The sequence below is a fragment of the Nycticebus coucang genome, chromosome 10 (genome assembly GCF_027406575.1).
Source record: "Nycticebus coucang isolate mNycCou1 chromosome 10, mNycCou1.pri, whole genome shotgun sequence".
In the NCBI taxonomy this organism is placed as follows: Eukaryota; Metazoa; Chordata; class Mammalia; order Primates; family Lorisidae; genus Nycticebus; species Nycticebus coucang.
Window position 1 is genome coordinate 73,044,737 of NC_069789.1, and position 19,352 is coordinate 73,064,088.

At 34.6% G+C, this 19,352-nt stretch overlaps 1 pseudogene; it reads left to right on the plus strand.

Moving 5' to 3' along the window:
• Nucleotides 1-153, plus strand: LOC128598002 (uncharacterized; annotated as a pseudogene).
• Nucleotides 154-19,352: the final 19,199 nt, after the last annotated feature.

Genomic DNA, 19,352 nt, shown 5'->3' on the forward strand with positions numbered 1-19,352 from the left:
TAGCAGGGTTATTATTCATTGTAAAGAAATTTGTATTTTTTAGCACACATGGGGCAACTCAACTGCTCTTCGTGCGGAATCGACACCAAGAGATTTCGGAAGCATAAGTTTTTGGTACCTGGGCATCTGGTGATCGTTGGTCCTGGCACCTGTGGGGAGGGGGGTATTTTTAAAATTTATTTATTTATTTATTTATTTATTATTATTATTTGAGACAGTCTCACTCTGTCAACCTGGGTAAAGTGTCCTGCATCATAGATCACTGCAACCTCAAACTCTTGGGCTTAAGTGATCCTTTGCCTCAGCTTCTCACATAGCTGGGCCTATAGGCACCCACCACAGTCCTAGCTAGTTTTTATATTTTTTAGTAGAGATGGGGTATCACTCTTCTTCAGGCTAGTATCAAATGCCTAAGCACAGATGATCACCTGTGTTGGCCTCCCAAAGAGGTAGGATTACAGTTGTGAACCACTGTGCCTGTCCAAGAAATTTGTGTTTTTATGTGCTTCTACCACTCATGAATTTTAAAATAGCTTCTCCCAATGATTTATAATCTTATGAGTGAAATTATTTATTCTGAATTTTTATTCCTCTTTCCATGGTTACTAGCTCCACACCAAATATAATAGGTACATATATATGAATTAATGTAATAAAAGTGGATGTTAGTATTTACATATCAAGTATAAATGTGTATTATGTGTTGATAATCAGTATATGTGTGTATTCAAAAACATATCTAACATTCAGAGAAATCCAATAAAAAATAAATAAATCTAATTTTATTTTATTTTATAAAGACAAGCATACAAGCCTTCCCAAGGTTTAGGGAAGATAAACCATTATAAACTTTCCTCATGTGCCTTTGAACATTGTCTTGCTTTTATTTAACCTGGTACCCCGTTTCAGACACTGCTTCTGCTGTGGCCTTGGCAAGTGTTAGGTACACACTCCTCTCTATTACTGTATACCCTGTTCAGCCTCATTTTACCTTCTTTGCAAACAGCTCCACTCAGTTTAATTTTGAATCATCAGGTGATCATATCAGTCTACCTTGTTGTCCTCATTCACAATCTCCTGAAACATAGGTTAAATGTAAACCTCTCATGTGTTAGAAATTTTAGTTAATAGAACAATTTGATTCTCTCCAACACCGATTTCATCATGGTTCTTGGTAATCCTTCATAGCCTCGCACCCAGCATCCCATTTTATCTCCCATCAACCTCTTACCTACACTTTTTCATTGCTGATAACTACAAGCGCCTCCTAATCTCAAGTATAGTAGATTCCCCCGACTACTTTCTTTCACCAGCTCATTTCCTATGACATTGAAAATCAAACAATCCATGCAATGATAGCTTTATTGTTATGAAATATAAAAATACTCTCATATGTTTTGAGATGTAAATTCTCCCTGTTTGCATCTGTCTTTAGATGGTTCCACTGCTATTCTGCTTCTGTGGATAAACTGTTACTGCTATTGGCTCAAGCCACTGCTCCCATTATACTAGATGTCATTATCATTGGTTGTCCTAATCAATGAAATAAAGTGATTCAACTCACTCCCTTTTGTATTCATAAAATTCCTTCTCCACTCAATATATCCCATAAGCATACTAATAAGGAATACTTTTTCCAATATTCAGAAAAATTTAAAGAAATATGGTGATGATTTCCCCTTAGAATAGCATCCTATTTTTGGCTTTACTTTATAGCAAAATCAACATTCCTATTAAAAAGTTGTATCCTACTCATTCATTAAAATGGTAATTAAAATTTTATTTCATGTCCAAATTATTTAGTTGGAATTATATCACCAAGTTTGGGTAATAAATTTATTAAAATGAAAACATTATATTACATTATTATTTTTAAGGCTAGCATGAAACAAAGTTTATTGAAGAAAAGAAAGATAGGCTTAAAGAGCACGATATGTTCATAATAGACAGAGAATAGATAGAGAATGGACCTCATTGCCACAGAAAGTAGGCAAAGAGGCTAAAATGGAAATATTTTAAATGAATAAATTAGCAGGTACATTTAGCCTGAAGGAAACTGAGAAGTGTGGCAGCTAAAATACCATCGGTTATACTTAACATACAAAAAAAGGATAAAAATGTGGAATGTATTTAATTTAGTCATGCAAATTAGCAGAAGCCTATACATTTTAGAAATAAAATAAATTATATATTTCCCAGGACAACTTAAATTTAAATTTAAGTCGCAAACTATGGCTAAAATATTGTAACTCTCCAAAGAACTAATCATTGATTCAGAAGATAAATGATGTCTACAACTTCTTATATAAAGTAGACATGTTTGGAGGAAAACTTTATATTTATAGGACATTTTATTCAGCGATTATCAAAAAATAGAAATGCAAAAGCTAGCTCAGACCATTAATTAATTACGGTAATTATTGGAAGTAAGAGCAAGAAAATGGCATAGTTCCAAAATATGAGAGAAATAAAATCCGTGGGGTTAATCAGTGACAAACATAGGCTTAATTCAAAATTTCCTTATATCGTATCTGAGATCCTTTTTATAGCAGACGACTTTTAAGAGTAGAAGACAATAATAATCTTAAAAGGTAGCCTCTTCCCCCCTCTGATATTTAGACAATCTACAGAATTAAAATGTAAAAATAGGATATTTCTAAATAGAAATTTGCATTTTTTATTAATTTATTTATTTTTATTGTTAAATCATAGCTGTGTACATTAGTGCAATCAAGGGGTAAATGTGCTGGTTTCATATACAATCTGAAATATTCTCATCAAACTGTTCAACGTAGCCTCATGGCATTTTCTTAGTTACTGTATGTAGGCATTTGTATTCTGCATTTAGTAAGTTTTGCCTGTACAATAATTAAATTGAAAACCAATATGAATGAGCTAACATTACTCAGTTACTTATATTAATTTCTGTTAGCATTGTTGTTGAAAAAGCATCAATATTTAGTATTTGTTAATATGTCTTCAGTGACTTCTTTCAATTCTAATAATGAATTATTTTATAAAAAAACAAGCTGGATATCATTACATTATCTTACCTATGAATTTCCTATGAATGTTACAGTTTTTTTGAATTGTATTTTGTTTCTTAATTTTTCTAATTGCATGATGACTTGCTGACTCTGAATTTTGAAATACTATACAGTTAGTTTAATAAATTTTTCAGAAATATTTTGTGTCATGATATGAATTTTTATGAGTGAAGATGATATGCTTAACTTACAGAAAACCAGCTTCTCACAGCATCTAAAAATGAGTAAGCCTTTTTTTCCCTGGTGATACACATCTGCTTCTGCAGTTGACAGAGTGAGTGTTCCTGCTGAAATAAAAATATGGATATTCACAAGCTGAAAATTAGTAGAAGACAGATTTCTTCCCGCTGATTCTGGATGAGATACTGACAGTGAATGGCAGGAGATAAATCCAGCTCAATTTCAATTATAAATAACATACAAGCATTATTTTCTCTCTATTGTTTGAAAAGTAGGAAGCAATATAACTCACAGCAGAAAAAAATTATAAAATTGAGTCCCCATGATTTTTACGGTTCATTTCTTTCTTTAATTTTATGGCATGATTGAGTGAAAACTCGATAAATGTTTTCAAATAACATACTCAGAATTGTGGAAAGAAAAATAATACCTTAATTCTTCAAACTGTTTATTTAAACATTACTAATATGATAAGAAATTCAACTTAATCACAATTAATTTAATCTCAAATAATCAATTAATTCATGCATTTTTCTCTCATTTAATTCAATATGATATGATTGAAGCAATTTTTTTAAAGTTAGAGATAGATTGTTTTGAATAGGCAAAGAGGCCAACCCTCATGCTAATATTAAAATAAAAGCCAAATATAATCCCTGAATTCAAACTTACAGCATAACAATATCAAAGTATGATGTTTATCCTAGGATACATTATCATCAAGTCTAATGGAATATTTGATTCCATGGATTTATATTCATTACTGTAGTTGAGCATTAAAGCATTAAAAAATATATCTTGAAAACTTTATTTCTAACAATTATTTATTTAATTTATCACAGGGAAAAAAGAGAAAAACATGGGTGGCAAACAAGTTAAACCTATTACTAAACACTACATCCACTTTAAGTTTCTCAGAAAAAGATCCTACCGTTGCTGTACTAAAGATTCATTAGGCTTAATAACAAATTGAGCTAAATTGGTAAAAGATACTGGCTCTGGATTCAGAAGTCCTAGATTTGCATCCTAACCTTACCTTAAGTTTGACTATAATCACAAACTCTGTGATGAAAAATGTGGCTCAACATATAAGCAGGAAGTACTTACAGGCCTTTGAATTATGGTAATTTCAGATTCTTTCTTCAGATTTCTATATATATATTTTTTTCTTTTTTTTTTTTTATTCAGTTTTTGGCTGGGGCTGGGTTTGAACCCACCACCTCCAGCATAGGGGGCGGCACCCTACTCTGTTGAGTCACAGGTGCTGCCCAAACATCAGTATTATGTTTTAGAAGTATTGTTCTTGTTACAGTGAAGTACAGGTTTGAAAGAGGCCAATAAATGAGCCATGTATATCTGTTAAGAAGCAGTTCAATATTTAAATCAGAATAGATAAAAATCTAAACTAATGCGGAGTGATGATGACAGAGAAATGGAGGAATAAGAGTTATATGGACAATAGAAAAGACTTGCATACTACAAGCGTGGAAACTGAGGCACAGAGTTTGTATTAACTTTTCCAAGTGACAACAGTTAATAGAACTATGATTTGAAATGAGATAAGCTACCTCCACCATCCAAGTACTTAACCACTACTCCTTATTAACAATATTAACTCCACATGATAGTAAAAACAGAGAAGCAAAGAATGATTTTCATATTTCAAGTTTAGGTAACTATACGGTAGTGGTATTCACAGTAATAAGAACTGTACATAAGAGAACAGAACGGTTTGTTGATAAGTATTAAACAAATACAGTATAGTTAATGCATGCCAGGTATGATTTTAGGGACCCAGCTTCATTTTTTATTTTTTTAATTTTAGTACTAAGTATAGAAAAATTTTTTCCAACAGGGACAATCATTGTAAATGAGGGGGGAAAAAAGCAAAAGTAACAGAGTCACACATTGTTCTTACAGAATCTACTTAAATTCAACCCATTAATTTCATTTAGCCTAGAAAATAGCAGTCTAGACTAATATGAATAAGGTGCAGAGAATTTTCCTTCCACAGTGAAAGGCATAAAGGAAAAGTCCTATAAGGATAGGCTAAATTAAAAGAAAAAAAATGGGAAGAGTATATTTTGTTTTGTATTTTGTTGTTGTTGTTTTTTGTTTTGAGATTTATTTTTTTAATTAAGTCTTTTGTACATAGATAATAAATATATTTATGCCCATTTCAGTGTGATGGAAGAGTATATTTTGAACAAAAGTACAATGCACCCTATAAAGGTAAGAAAATTTCACCAACCAATAGGAAGGGTAAAGGAAAAGTCGTAGATGAGACTGAGTCAAGTCTATTTAAGTGATATTATGTAAGGGAAAAAACAAGGTTTAGTTGATGAGTATTAAGTATCACAAAGGTTCTTGAGTTTACTTAGTTGATTTTCATTAGGCAGTTAGATATAAATTTCTGATTTTCAGAAATAACATTTAAGTGTACAGAAGTAGTTTCTGAAAGAAAGACTTTCAGAGAAGCCCCGAGGCTTTAGAAGGAAACTAAATGAAGTTATTGTCTACAATATGAGGAAAATGTAGGGACTTCAAAGTTGGTGAGAGAAAGCTGATGATTACATCTTCCATCACAGACTAGTAAAAACAGAATCATATTTCCCCCTAATGTGCATTATACATATTTATAATATTTAGTATGATTGGAACATAACTTTTATGCTCTTAAGAATAACAACTAGGAATACTAATTATGGGATTGAATGTGTCTTTTAGTTTCAGCCATCTGACACTGCTGTTATATACTTAAAATAATCCCCTTTTTACTTCGGTATGTAATCCCTTTTTATTGATGTACACTGAGCTAAGTAATAGCAATGTCAAAAATAACAAAGTGTCTAAAGAAGAGAATAAATGTGCTCTTGGCGAATACCCATGGTTTCTCTGAAGAATAAAGCACTGCAACTTAATATATGGGAAATAAAGCAGAAAACATTAATAGCAGTAGATATTTAAAATTCTATTGGATTTAGCAGCATGAGAATCAGCCGTATTATTAAACAATTTTAACAGGTTAAAGAGAGTAGAAACATGAACATGGTGGACGGGGAGTGTATGAGCATGAAGAAAAATGATATTTGCAGATAGTGTGTGAAGGGAGAACATAGGTATAGGGGATATCTGATAAGAGCTCTTCTTAAGAGATGTTTTGGTTATTTTTTATTTTAAAAGTGCAAACCTTTTAATAGACTTGATTATGTTTAAAAGCGATAAAAAGGCCAGCTCTCACCCCTTAAAAAAAGTAACGAAGGTATAATGGAGCAGTTCTCTAGGCATGAATTAGGTGGATGTAGAGCTCAAATTAATATTAGCCACAGACAATCACTTGTTTCTACTCAGTTGAATAGAAAAGGGAGGTAAAGTAGACAGAGTACCCTTCGTATGCCTTCTATTTTCTCCTTGACATATTCATGTGATAAGAATAAGATTGGAATGAATGAAATAAAGCACATCAGAAGAGTGTGAAATTTTTGGAATAGTAACTCTGAGAAATATTAATGACTAACAGATTCCAATATAGATGGAGTATTATACAAACCCTCCAATATCTGATTTAATCCATGTAACAATATTATTATATTTTGAATCCCAGATTAACAGTGAGGCCCACAGATAATACCATTGTTACGTAAAGGAGGTAAATTTCTACTGCATGAGCTTTTGATTCCAAAACTCACGTTCTTACTTAAATACTTATATTGATATGTCAAACTACCCTGTTCCATACTATCAGTATATAAAAGGCTAGTGATTTATTCTGAATTATAGATAATAAATTTGTGGTGGCATTGGTTGTGCATTTGAGGTAAATTCTTAGAAGTGCTCAGCATCTTTTCTGGAATAGAAAAGAAAGAACACTGAAATGTCTGTGGTTGATGTGTCACAGATTATATCTGGACAAGAAGAAGGGGCCAGGTCACCTGAAGGTACTGACAAGAAAGTAATTAGAATTATGAATCATTAGGGCACTGTTGGGTGAGCTAGACATGAAACTTGATGGATAATCTGATGGAATGTTTAAAGTTCAAAAAATTTTTAAAATGAAATCAAAGCACAAATGGAGTGGTTATAGAAAGATGAAAAGATTAGATGTTGTAATTAAGCTTGGGCTAAACTGCTCATGATTATGAGACTTACTGAGAATCTCATGAAATCATTTGTAGAATGAAGTAGGAAATAGAAAATCATGTTACTAATTATTTATATTTTTAGAATTTTAGAGATAAAGGTATTTTTGAAACACTTAGATGCTATTAGCCTTTGAGAAAAGAGATAAAAACAAGAATTAAATTTTGCTTTGTGCCTATAAAATGTCGGCTTTTTTTATTACTGTAAATTCTACTACACCTGAATCTTTCCTAGCCATATATGTTTAACAGTATCACAATGGCATCTAATTTGCAAATATTAATTGAAGATAATAGTTAAAGAATGTGAGTTAAAAAAAATTCTAAATAACCTTACTTTCCAATAATTGTCCTAAATAATTATTTCTCTTTGCCATAATTAGATGATTTCCAGTTTTCTGCTTTGTGAATTCCTACTCAAATTTAAAAACAAAGTCTTATTTTTCTTTTTTTTTATTGTTAAATCATAGCTGTGTACATTAGTGCAATCGCCTGTACCCATTCTAAGATGCACTGTAGATGTGGCCCCACCCATTACCCTCCCTCCACCAAAACCTCACCCCTCCCTTCCCCTTCCTTGGCCCTTTCCCCATAATCTTGTGCTATAGTTGGGTTATAACCTTCATGTGAAAGCTATAATTTAGCTTCATAGTAGGGCTGAGTACATTGGATACTTTTTCTTCCATTCCTGAGATACTTTGCTAAGAAGAATATGTTCCAGCTCCATCCATGTTAACATGAAAGAGGTAAAGTCTCCATCTTTCTTTAAGGCTGCATAATATTCCATGGTACACATGTACCACAATTTGCTAGTCCATTCGTGGGTCGATGGGCACTTAGGCTTCTTCCATGACTTAGAAATTATGAATTGGGCTGCAATAAACATTCTGGTACAGATGTCTTTGTTATATTGTGAAAGTCTTATTTTTTTTCAATAAAAGAATCTATGGATACCTTGTATAATGCTTAAGTCAAGGCTTTTGGTGTCTGTCACAAGACTAGTGTTCATTGTACCAAATAAGTTAAATATTTTTACCCCCTTAATATTTTGAAATAAAAATAAAACCAACAAAAATCCATGAATATTCCCAAACACTTTATTCAAGGCATTCCAAAATGAGTTTGAACGTGCTGTGCCTTACTGTGCAGAAATTCCTGCCATTTCTATTTACTACACTGAATTCTTATGTATTTGTTCATATGTGTTTTATTTCACTATATGTGTTTCACCAATAGCTGGGAAATTTTTTATGTCAACAATGATAGCTTATTTTCCTTTGTGTCCTTTGCACTTCCTAAGAATTTGGTAAACATTTATCTAACATTTCAGAATTTAATGCAAGAGATTAAATCAAGAGAATAAAAACAGAAAAAAAAAAACAGTGTATATACTAGAATATAACAGTAGACAAAAAACCTTTAGCGTTATGGTCTTTATGAGGAATTAAAAATGTTTTTCTCAATGCAACCTATAACCTCACATGATAAAACAATAATAATAAATTCTTTTTAAAGGGCAACAGATAGACAGTAGAGCCACAGAACAAGAATCAGGTCCCAAAACCTAGTGAACTCACGAGGTAAAGGAAAGGAAAAGAAGGACGTTTTCAATTATTTAAGCACAATTTTGATAGCTTGCATTTGCCTTCAATGAAACTTTTTTTTTTTAAATAATAGTATTGGAGAAGGAAATTGATAAAGATGGCTGAATAAAAACAGATCATCCTCCAGCAGCAGCACAAAATTGCAGGGAGAATGGGGACCAAAGACCCCATTCTTAGCAATGGAAAACACCCTCAGAAGAAGGGCAAAACAGAGAAATAAGCTGAGCAAGATGGAATAAAAACAGTTTACCTAGCTTACTTTTACACTGGCTGCTAAATTACTTATCTGAGCAGCTCCTCCTTTTACTAGAAGCCTGACCTGTGAGGCATACAGCTTGCAAATACCCATGCTGGGTCTGTAAGTGCTGTAAATAAATAATGACAGTAGAGGAAGCTACATGCAAGGCCTGGTAAGGAACATTAACCAGGCAGTCCTCTGCGCAGTCAAAAGTCAAAGCAAATACCTATTGTGGGGATTCGTATTATGGCCAGGGCAGACAGAGATCATGGGAACATATTGAGCCCTGAAATAAGGTCAGGAGGGTTTGTACACTTATCACAGAGGAAGATGCCTCTGGATGGGGTTCAGAGGAAAATTCCTCTGTTCCACCAATTCTTAAGAGGAGTGAGGCCGTCAGTATGTCTGCTCTACAGAGAACTGAAGGGAATTAACCTCCTCCAAGGAATATGTGTGCGTGACCACAGACAGGAGGCTGCCCCCACACAAAGCTCAGATTTTGGATTTCTCAAGGCTGCTCAGACCCCTAAAGGTAATGATTATATATAGAATAAAACTGCTGACATTTTTGTTCTCTTCCTCAGCTTACCCTCTGGGCTAAATGAGATAACAGCCTGTAACAAAAGCTGAGTGGAACAAAGACTCAGAGATGCAAATGTTGATAATATGAGCCACTCGCTGGAACCCCATAAGCTAGCAGTGGTTCCCTATGTTTCTGACCTTTGAAAACTCTATTCTTTGTGGCCTGTGTTTTTATCTCACACTGCTGTTAACTTTACTTGTCTTTGGTGGATTGTGACCAGTTCCACAGGTCTTAAAGGACCCTGTCCCCAGGGTGGGACCCCAGCAAAAAACCTAACAACTATCCATACCAGAAAGCACCTTTATAAGAACTAAAACGTAAGATGAAGGATCACTGGACATAGTTTTAACATATGGCAAAGAAAAGGAATTGAAGAGGATAGAAACCAAATATCTATATGTTTCTACCATACATCTATCAACCATCTCTGTAATGTGTCTACTTCTATCTTATTACATTTGTTAAAATTTGAAGGGTTCTTAATGTAACCTCATGTGATGATGAGACTCAGCACTTTATTCTGTCTCTTAGTTAAAATAAATAAGTCAATATTTAAATGTTTATTTGTATGTATTTCTTCTATGATATTTTTTCTTGATTTTCCAGAAGAGTTCCTTTAGTTTTAGAATAAAATAACCTATATTTCTTTCTCTGTTGTTAGTTATATTCATTTATTCAATGCTGTTTACTATTATACATTATACTATCATGAATTATTACCATGTATGTTTATATATCCAATTGTAAATTTAATTTTTGAAAAAAACTCTTAATTAATAAACTAAATATATCAAAGAATATATTTTTGTTTATCTCATTTTTTATGTTAGAGAATTACAAATTAGAGAATTTAAATATCTTGCCCTAAGTCATATATTAGAAAGTGGCAAATGCATGACACGAAAATATATATATTTAATTTCAAAAATCTCAATTTTTAGTTGTTTATAGTTCCACATAAATCCAATGCTGATTTTTTTTTATGAAATTTTTTTCTTTTTTTTTTTTTGTAGAGACAGAGTCTCACTGTACCACCATCGAGTAGAGTGCCGTGGCGTCACACGGCTCACAGCAACCTCCAACTCTTGGGCTTACGCGATTCTCCTGACTCAGCTTCCCGAGCAGCTGGGACCACAGGCGCCCACCAGAATGCCCGGCCATGAAATTTTCTTGACTCTTCTGTGCCATAAATAGTAATTTTATACATGAAATTTACCTTATTTTATGATATTATTTAAAAAAAGGGTCAACAATATGGATAAATCACTAATATGGCAAATCAGAAAAATGAATTCCTGAAGTCAATGCTTATTAAACATGAAGAAAATTTTCCCATAAAACAGATTTTATATTAAAAATGATAAGGATATTAGTATTTTCCTAGCAATGAACTTTTTTTTTTTTTTTTTTTTTGGCTGGGGCTGGCTTTGAACATGCCATCCTCGGTATATGGGGCTGGCACCCTACTCCTTGAGCCACAGGTGCCACCCAAGCAATGAACTTTGAATAAATAAATTTCTATGATCATTAAATTGCTTATTTGTAAAAAAGTGATGGTAATCTAGTAATAATAATACCATACATTTATATAGTGTATTCCTTGTACCAGTTATAATTCTGAGCACAGTTTCTTTTGTTCTTACAGTATCAGTATTAGGTGAATGTTATTATTTGCTCCCCTTTCTCTGGACAAAAAAATGTGTGGTATAGACAAGTTAAGAAATATGGTATATTGTTAGCCTCACAGATAGCCAGTAGTGTAGTAAGGATCTATACTTATGAAGTTTGTTTCAGACTCTGTTTTTTCAGTCATATTCTTGTTTACATTGAGGATTCAATATATTTGCAAATATCTTTCAAAACAACATAAATGTATAAAGCGCTCCTCAAAGAAAAATATCTTACATATATGTGTACTTTTCCCTTTGCCAAGTTTATCAAGATATAATTGGAACTCAATAAAGCTTTGGAATTAATGGATATTAATAAAGCAGTTTTTAGTGCTTCAATATAGCTTTAAAATATGTTGATAAGAAAATTCCAATATAATTGCTTTGCAAAAAATGCACATTAGGAAATGAGAAATATTCATGAGCTACAAAGTCATCAAAGTAATAAAAAGCATGTTTAGAAAAGCATGTTGTCATTTTATTATATTTAATTTAAGCATGGAATTGAGCATAGCCACCTGCATACTACAAAAATGTTATAATGCTATAAATTGAAAAAACATATCAAAATATGCAGAAGTTCACATTATCAGGATAACACCTTGTAAATTTACTGCTGTAATCTTCAAAATCCTTATGTATTATCGAATGTTTAAAATCACATACAAATTAGCAGATAAACATTATGTCAAGATTTTACCACAGAGCTGAAACTAAGCTACTTTCAAAGTATTATTATAAACCATCTAACACCTTTATTAGCTCCTTCCATGACTAAAAATACCTTCAGAGGTAGAATCCCTATTATATTTACAGTGATTATGATGGTAACTCTCTTGTTATTATTGTGACCATTGCCATGATACTAAGTTCCGGAAAACTTAAGCAGACTGTGCTGTATTATCTTGAATCAATAAGAACCTGTAGTTAGGGTCAAGTGAGTATATTTAAATGGCTGGAAAAGTTGGAGTCAAGAAAATACAGCATAAAAAAACAAAACAAAAAGAAAAAAAAAAGAGGGCAGTGCCTGTGGCTCAGTGAGCAGGGCGCCGGCCACATATACCAAGGGTGGCGGGTTCAAACCCAGCCCCGACCAAACTGCAACAAAAAAATAGCTGGCGTTGTGGCGGGTGCCTGTAGTCCCAGCTGCTGGGGAGGCTGAGCAGGAGAATCGCCTAAGCCCAGGAGTTGGAGGTTGCTGTGAGCTGTGTGATGCCACGGCACTCTACCCAGGTCAATAAAGTGAAACTCTGTATCTACAAAAAAAAAAAAAAAGAAAGAAAATACAATAGTGTGATGGAGGTTCTAGTCATTTCTAAAACTATAGTTCGGTTTTATTCAGAGACAAATGTGTACTACCAGTGCTAATGTCAAAGATTCCAAAAACCTCTGCAGATTCCATCCTTGGGGTCCTATTGAGTTCATTGTATCCTTCCTGCCCAAAACTTCCATTGAAGAAGAAAGAAAATACATTAACATGAAATTAAAAAAAAAAATCTATATGAGCTAGATCTATGAAATATCTTTCTTTCCTGTCTGATAAAATGAAACTATTTGGTTTAGGAGGGCTGTGTGTTCATTCAGTAATCAGTACTGAACTTTTGCTTCTGAGTTGTTTTTAAATAAAAACCATTTTTAGCAGGGACAGTTTGATGGACTGCTGTTCAACTATTTGCAAGACAAATTTAAACAAAGGAAAAGATATTTGATAATTTTGAGTTCATAAATTGAAATGACATTAAAATCATTCCACATTAAAAAAAAAAAATCATTCCACATTGGTTTTTCAGACAGATAACTTTAAATTTCTTCCCACTGTTACAGTATTTTCTAGTAAAGATAGATATACTTTCAGAATATTTAAAATTTATTTCAATTTTCTATACTCGGTTTGCTAGAATTGCATAGGTAAAGGAGTTCTAAACACACATAGACTGTCACAAAGACTTACCTGTTTATATTTGATCTAAGCAACAAAAACAACAATGAAATCCAGAACATGGTGTTTCCAAATATATTATAAAATATAATCGGAATTATAATTTTGAAATAATTTAAAAGTTTTTGTTTTTATGGGCGGCGCCTGTGGCTCAAGGGGTAGGGCACCGGTCCCATATGCCGGAGGTGGCGGGTTCAAACCCAGCCCCGGCCAAAAAAAAAAAATAAATAAAATAAAATAAAATAAAAGTTTTTGTTTTTATTAGCATTTAAGCCACAGTAAAATCCGTACTACTATTTTTATTCTTTGTAGCAAACAGGTTAGTCTCAATTTATGTAAAGAGAAATTATTTATTTGGTCAGTATAGTTTTAATGTTTATTGACTTAAGACACCTGAATGATCGTGTGTTAACAGGTTTCATTCATTTATTGTATCACCCAATGAGAATTTATGGAGTACTTTTCTAAAATCTTAATGAACAGCTACCTCTTATCTTTATGGAGCTTACTTTATCTAGATAGATAAAATTATTAGGTAGAAATGTTTTACACTATAAATTTGGGTGGTGATGCTTTCTATAGAGTAAAGCACCTCGTGGTTTAAGATTAGAGTTTAAAAGTAAGGGCTCAACTCTTAATAGGGTGATCAGGAACGTCTAAAGTGTTAATAGCTAAGCAGAATTCTAAATATACTGACATATTTGAGAGAATATATCAGAAATTAGAAGGGGCAACTGACAAAGAGTTTGAATTAGAATGGAGTTTGTCCTAATTAAGGAACTGACAGAAATACTATATTTCTAGAAGGGAGAGATGATAGGAGGGAAGATCAGGGATAGGAGAAGGGAACCAAACACGTCTTCATGCAACAGTCATGGTGTTGGATTTCACACCAAGAGTATGGAAAGCCAATGGAATGTTTCTATGAACTATGCATACAATAAGATTTCATTGTATTTTATTTATAATTATTATTTCCAGATTTATAGAGATATAATTGGACAAAATGGTATATATTCAACATGTACATTTTAAAAAGATTCAAGTTCAGGGTAGAATTGGATTTATGGAATTAAAATGTGAATGAAGAGTAAGATTAATTAGAACTATTACAGTATTATAAGGCAGATATGACTGGAAGTGATTAAGTTTAGGATATACTGAAAAAAAATAAAAAATAAATACCAAGAGTTACTGATTTAGCATGTATGTAGAGTGTTTTACCCACCAAAAATTACACAAGAATTTTTGGTTAAATCATTAAGTAAATTTTATTCCCTCTGAGATTGCTCAGATTTGATTCACTGTTAGGCAGGAGAATAATATTTCTATTTGGATGTTTTAGGATATTAAATTAAGAGAAAAATATTCCAGAAAATGCAGGAATAACTCTTGTTTCTCTGTTGAAACACACTTGCAAATTTTTACAATCCTTCCCCAAAAGACTACATTTAATCTGAAGCATTAGGAAATCTAGAACTGTGCTTTTAAAACCTACTAGCATTCCTTATAGCACCTTTTACCAAAGGAGATATGCTTTTGCTCTAAAAATGATTGTTAATCTGTTTTATATAACTGAATATACTAATTGTTTTCCACTAATGTAATAATCAACTACTAGTTCATAAAAATAATTGAATGTTTATTAAAAATTGTATCTAGTAATTTTAAAAAATATTTCTTGTTAAAAGAGGTTGGGGGGGCGGAGACAAGATGGCTGACTGAAACCAGCTTTCCACAGAGGCTCCCATCCAGAGGGAGAGTTAGAGGACAGAAATTTAGCAAGTAACCTGGTGGATTAGAGCTGCACCAAGAGAGAAGGTTGAAGAACGCACAAGAGCCCGCTGAGGTAAGCTGCAACCCAAGGATACAAACAAAAGGTACAAAATCCATCACCAAGAGGACAGGAGTCCCCTTCCCCATGAGAAGGGCTCAGAGGGCCCCACAAACAAATGAGCAGAGCTCAAAGGTCCTCCCACTATACTCTATGGGAGAGACCCTCTAAAAACTGGACTTACCTCCCCTACTAGGGTGCCATGGCGCTCTCCTGCCAGGCATAAAACTGTTTAAAACTGTATATATTCTCTATCTGCAATTCTGAGCTCCCAGCACTCCCCTCCACTCTCACTCTGAGGTCTGGAGGCCTGTCCCCCAGAAGTCCAGATTCTTGGGTGATTTCTCAAGGGGTATGGACAGGGCCTGGACTGCAGCTGGTCAGTGCTGATTCTGCGGCATGGGAGTGAGGAGAGGATGGTCGGCTGAGAGGAAACCGTGCCAGAGTGGCGGTGCCCCGAGGCACAGAGCAGCAGACGTTTATGGCAACAATAGGATTCACCCCAGGATATTCCGGAGTCACACCCCCTGTCTCTCTGGGCAACCAGAGGAGGCCAGGCATCTTCTCAGTTGGCAACCACCATGGAACAGATCTGGGATGGAAACTCAGGCCTCATGAGTAAATGGTTTGCCTGAGGCAGTACCAGCCTGGGTGGAGCACAGGCACTAGAAAATGGACATGCAGTGCCAAGAGATTCCCATGGTGGGGCTAACCCAGAAGATCGCTTTACTGAGCCTAATACACACTCGGCCCCCAGCGGACCACCAACTTAAACAAAGGAGGGCAAGCAGAGGCTGGATCTGACAGGTAACCGTGCTGCAAATACAAACAGCTGAGACCATACAGTAGCACAGACAGGGCCTGAGGCACAGGTTCTGGAAATTCAAAACAGCTTCTCTTCTGAAGGATTTTAGAAGGGACACAAACAAATTCCCACAAAGTTGTTCTGTTCTGTCAGTAACATAAATCAGGTGTGGCACTGGAACTGAGTGAACATCCCCGAGCCTCCATCAAGCACCCAAGGTTGTCATATTCCCCTCCTAGATAGAGGAAGAGAGCAGTGGCCTGGCTGAGCATACATAGATTTCCTTGTGATTCAGGCAGGTGCAAACCGCTGGAGAATCTGCTCATTGGAGGCAACTGGGTCACAACCCTGCGGGGTTATCAGTGACTGTGTGTGACAGAGGTGCAAGGTGGGGAAAGAAGCATCAACCTTCCTAGACTAATCTATTTGCTGGGTGGGTCCTCCTGACTTCATAGAGCACCAGAGCAAGTCATATTTGAGTTGTCAGCAGACCCCTGCAATCTAGTTGCCAGAGACCTTTTAAACTGTCCAACCTGAGACAGGTGCTGACTGAGACAATTGATTTGGACATTTACCTAGGCCAATCACCCAAGGACTATCCAAGTGGTGCCCTGGGTGTGTGGTTGTAGAAAGATTTGATTTTCCTTTTCCAGTTGTTACCTGTAGGGGCTTGGGTGACTTAATTGCTGGTATTTCTCCACAGCTGAGACTTCAACCCAGAGTAACTGTTTCACCTGTGTCGGACAGAGACCAACTGAAAACAAGACAAAGCCACTTAGCCCCACCATATCAAACAGGTCCCCCGTTTCTCAGGCTGTAGCACTATACAGGTCCTTGACAAAAATCCAGGAGAAAAGTCATACAGTGTAAAATAATCATGGGGCATAATCAGTGGAAAACTCTGGTAACACAAATAATTAGAATAGACCAACCCCACCCAGGGAAAGATATGGCAGATGTAACTAAAGATTCCATTCACAAACAGATGGCCGAGATGTCAGAAATCAAATTCAGAATTTGGATTGCAAACAGGATTAATAGAATGGAGGAAAATTTGGAATTAGAAATACGAGTGGCAATTCAAAAGTCAGAATTAGAAATTTGAGGAGAAATTCAAAAGTTGTCTCAAGAATTTAACGAATTTAAAGACAAAACCACCAAAGATTTTGAGGCACTGAAGCAAGATTTTGCAGCCCTCAAAGATCTGAAAAATACAGTAGAATCCCTCAGTAACAGAGGGGAGCAAGCAGAACAAAGGATTTCTGACATTGAAGAGAAAGCCTTTGAATGCTCCCAAATTCTCAAAGAGGAAGAGAATTGGAGAGCAAAAATGGATCATTCTCTCAGAGAGCTCTGGTATAATTCAAAGAAGGGTAATATTTGCCTCGTTGGAATCCCTGAAAGTGGTGAAGTGGCTTCGCAAGGCACAAAGGCCCTTCTCCATGAATTTATGAAAGAGAAATTTCCAGACATTCCAAGAGATTCTGAAATTCAGATAGCAGACAGTTTCAGAACCCCAGCACGACTCAACCTGGATAAGACATCCCCCAGGCATATCATAATAGATTTCACTAATGTTAATATGAAGGAGAAAATTCTGAAAACAGACAGATGTAAGAAATCCATTACCAAGAAAAGGAAGAATATTAGAATGACTGTAGATCTCTCTCCTGAAACTTTTCAAGCCAAAAGAGGGTTGTCATCAACTTTTAATCTCCTAAAACAAAATAACTTTCAACCCCGGATCCTGTATCCAGCTAAACTGAGTTTCATTTATGATGGAGAAATTAAATACTTTAATAACATTCATATGTTAAAGAAATTTGCCATAACCAAACCAGCTCTTCAGGATATTCTCAGACCTATCCTCCATAATACCAGCCCCATCCTCTACCACAAAAGTAGACTCACTCCGAAACTATTGATCAAACGCCAACTTCCACAGTGGCAAAAGGATTAAAAATGTCCACTGGACTTTTGAAAAACTAGATACCCAAAATTTTACCAGACTTATCAATATTCTCCATTAATGTGAATAGCTTAAACTGTCCTCTAAAGAGGCACAAGTTGGCTGGGATACAAAAACTCAAGCCAGATATTTGCTACATACAAGAATCACATCTGACCTTAAAAGATAAATATAGACTCGGGGTAAAAGGATGGTCGTCCATATTTCAGCCAAATGGTAATCAGAAAAAGCAGGTGTTGCAGGTTAGCCTTTGGCTAACATAACCAAGAAAAAAAGAGTAATATCTCTAATCTCATCAATCAGAAATGACAAAGACTAAATAATAACCCTCCTCGGAAATTCAAAAAACCCTTAATGAATATTACAAGAAACTTTATTCTCTGAAATATGAAAATCTGAAGGAAATTTACCAATACTTGGAAGCACGTCACTCTCCAAGACTTAGCCACAATCAAGTGGAAATGTTGAACAGGCCCATATCAAGTTCTGAAATAGCATCAACCATACAAAATCTCCCTAAAAAGAAAAGCACAGGACCAGATGGCTTCACGTCAGAATTCTACCATACCTTTAAAGATGAACTAGTACCTATATTACTCAACCTGTTCCAAAATGTAGAAAAAGAAGGAAGATTACCCATTGCATTCCATGAAGCAAACATCAGCCTGATCCCCGAACTAGGAAAAGACCCAACAAGAAAAGAAAATTATAGACCAATATCATTAATAAATATAGATGCAAAAAAATTCAACAAGATCCTAACAAACAGAATCCAGCAACATCAAACAAATTATACATCATGACAAAGTCGGTTTTATCCCAGGGTCTCAAGGATGGTTTAATATCTGTAAATCTATAAGTATAATTCAGCACATAAACAAATTAAAAAAAAAGACAATATTATTCTCTCAATTGATGCAGAAAAAGCTTTTGATAATATCCAGCATCCCTTCATGATCAGAACACTTAAGAAAATTGGTATAGAAGGGTCATTTCTTAAACTGATAGAGGCCATCTACAGCAAACCCACAGCCAATATCATATTGAATGGAGCTACATTGAAATCATTTCCACTCATATCAGGAACCAGACAAGGCTGCCCATTGTCTCCATTGCTCTTAACATTGTAATAAAAGTTTTAGCCATTGCAATTAGGGAAGAAAAGGCGATCTACGGTATCCATATAGGGTCAGAAGAGATCAAACTTTCGCTCTTAGCAGATGATATGATTGTATATCTGGAAAACACCAGGGATTCCACCACAACACTTATAAGTGATCAAGGAATACAGCAGCATCTCAGGTTACAAAATCAACATTCATAAATCATAAGCCTATATATATA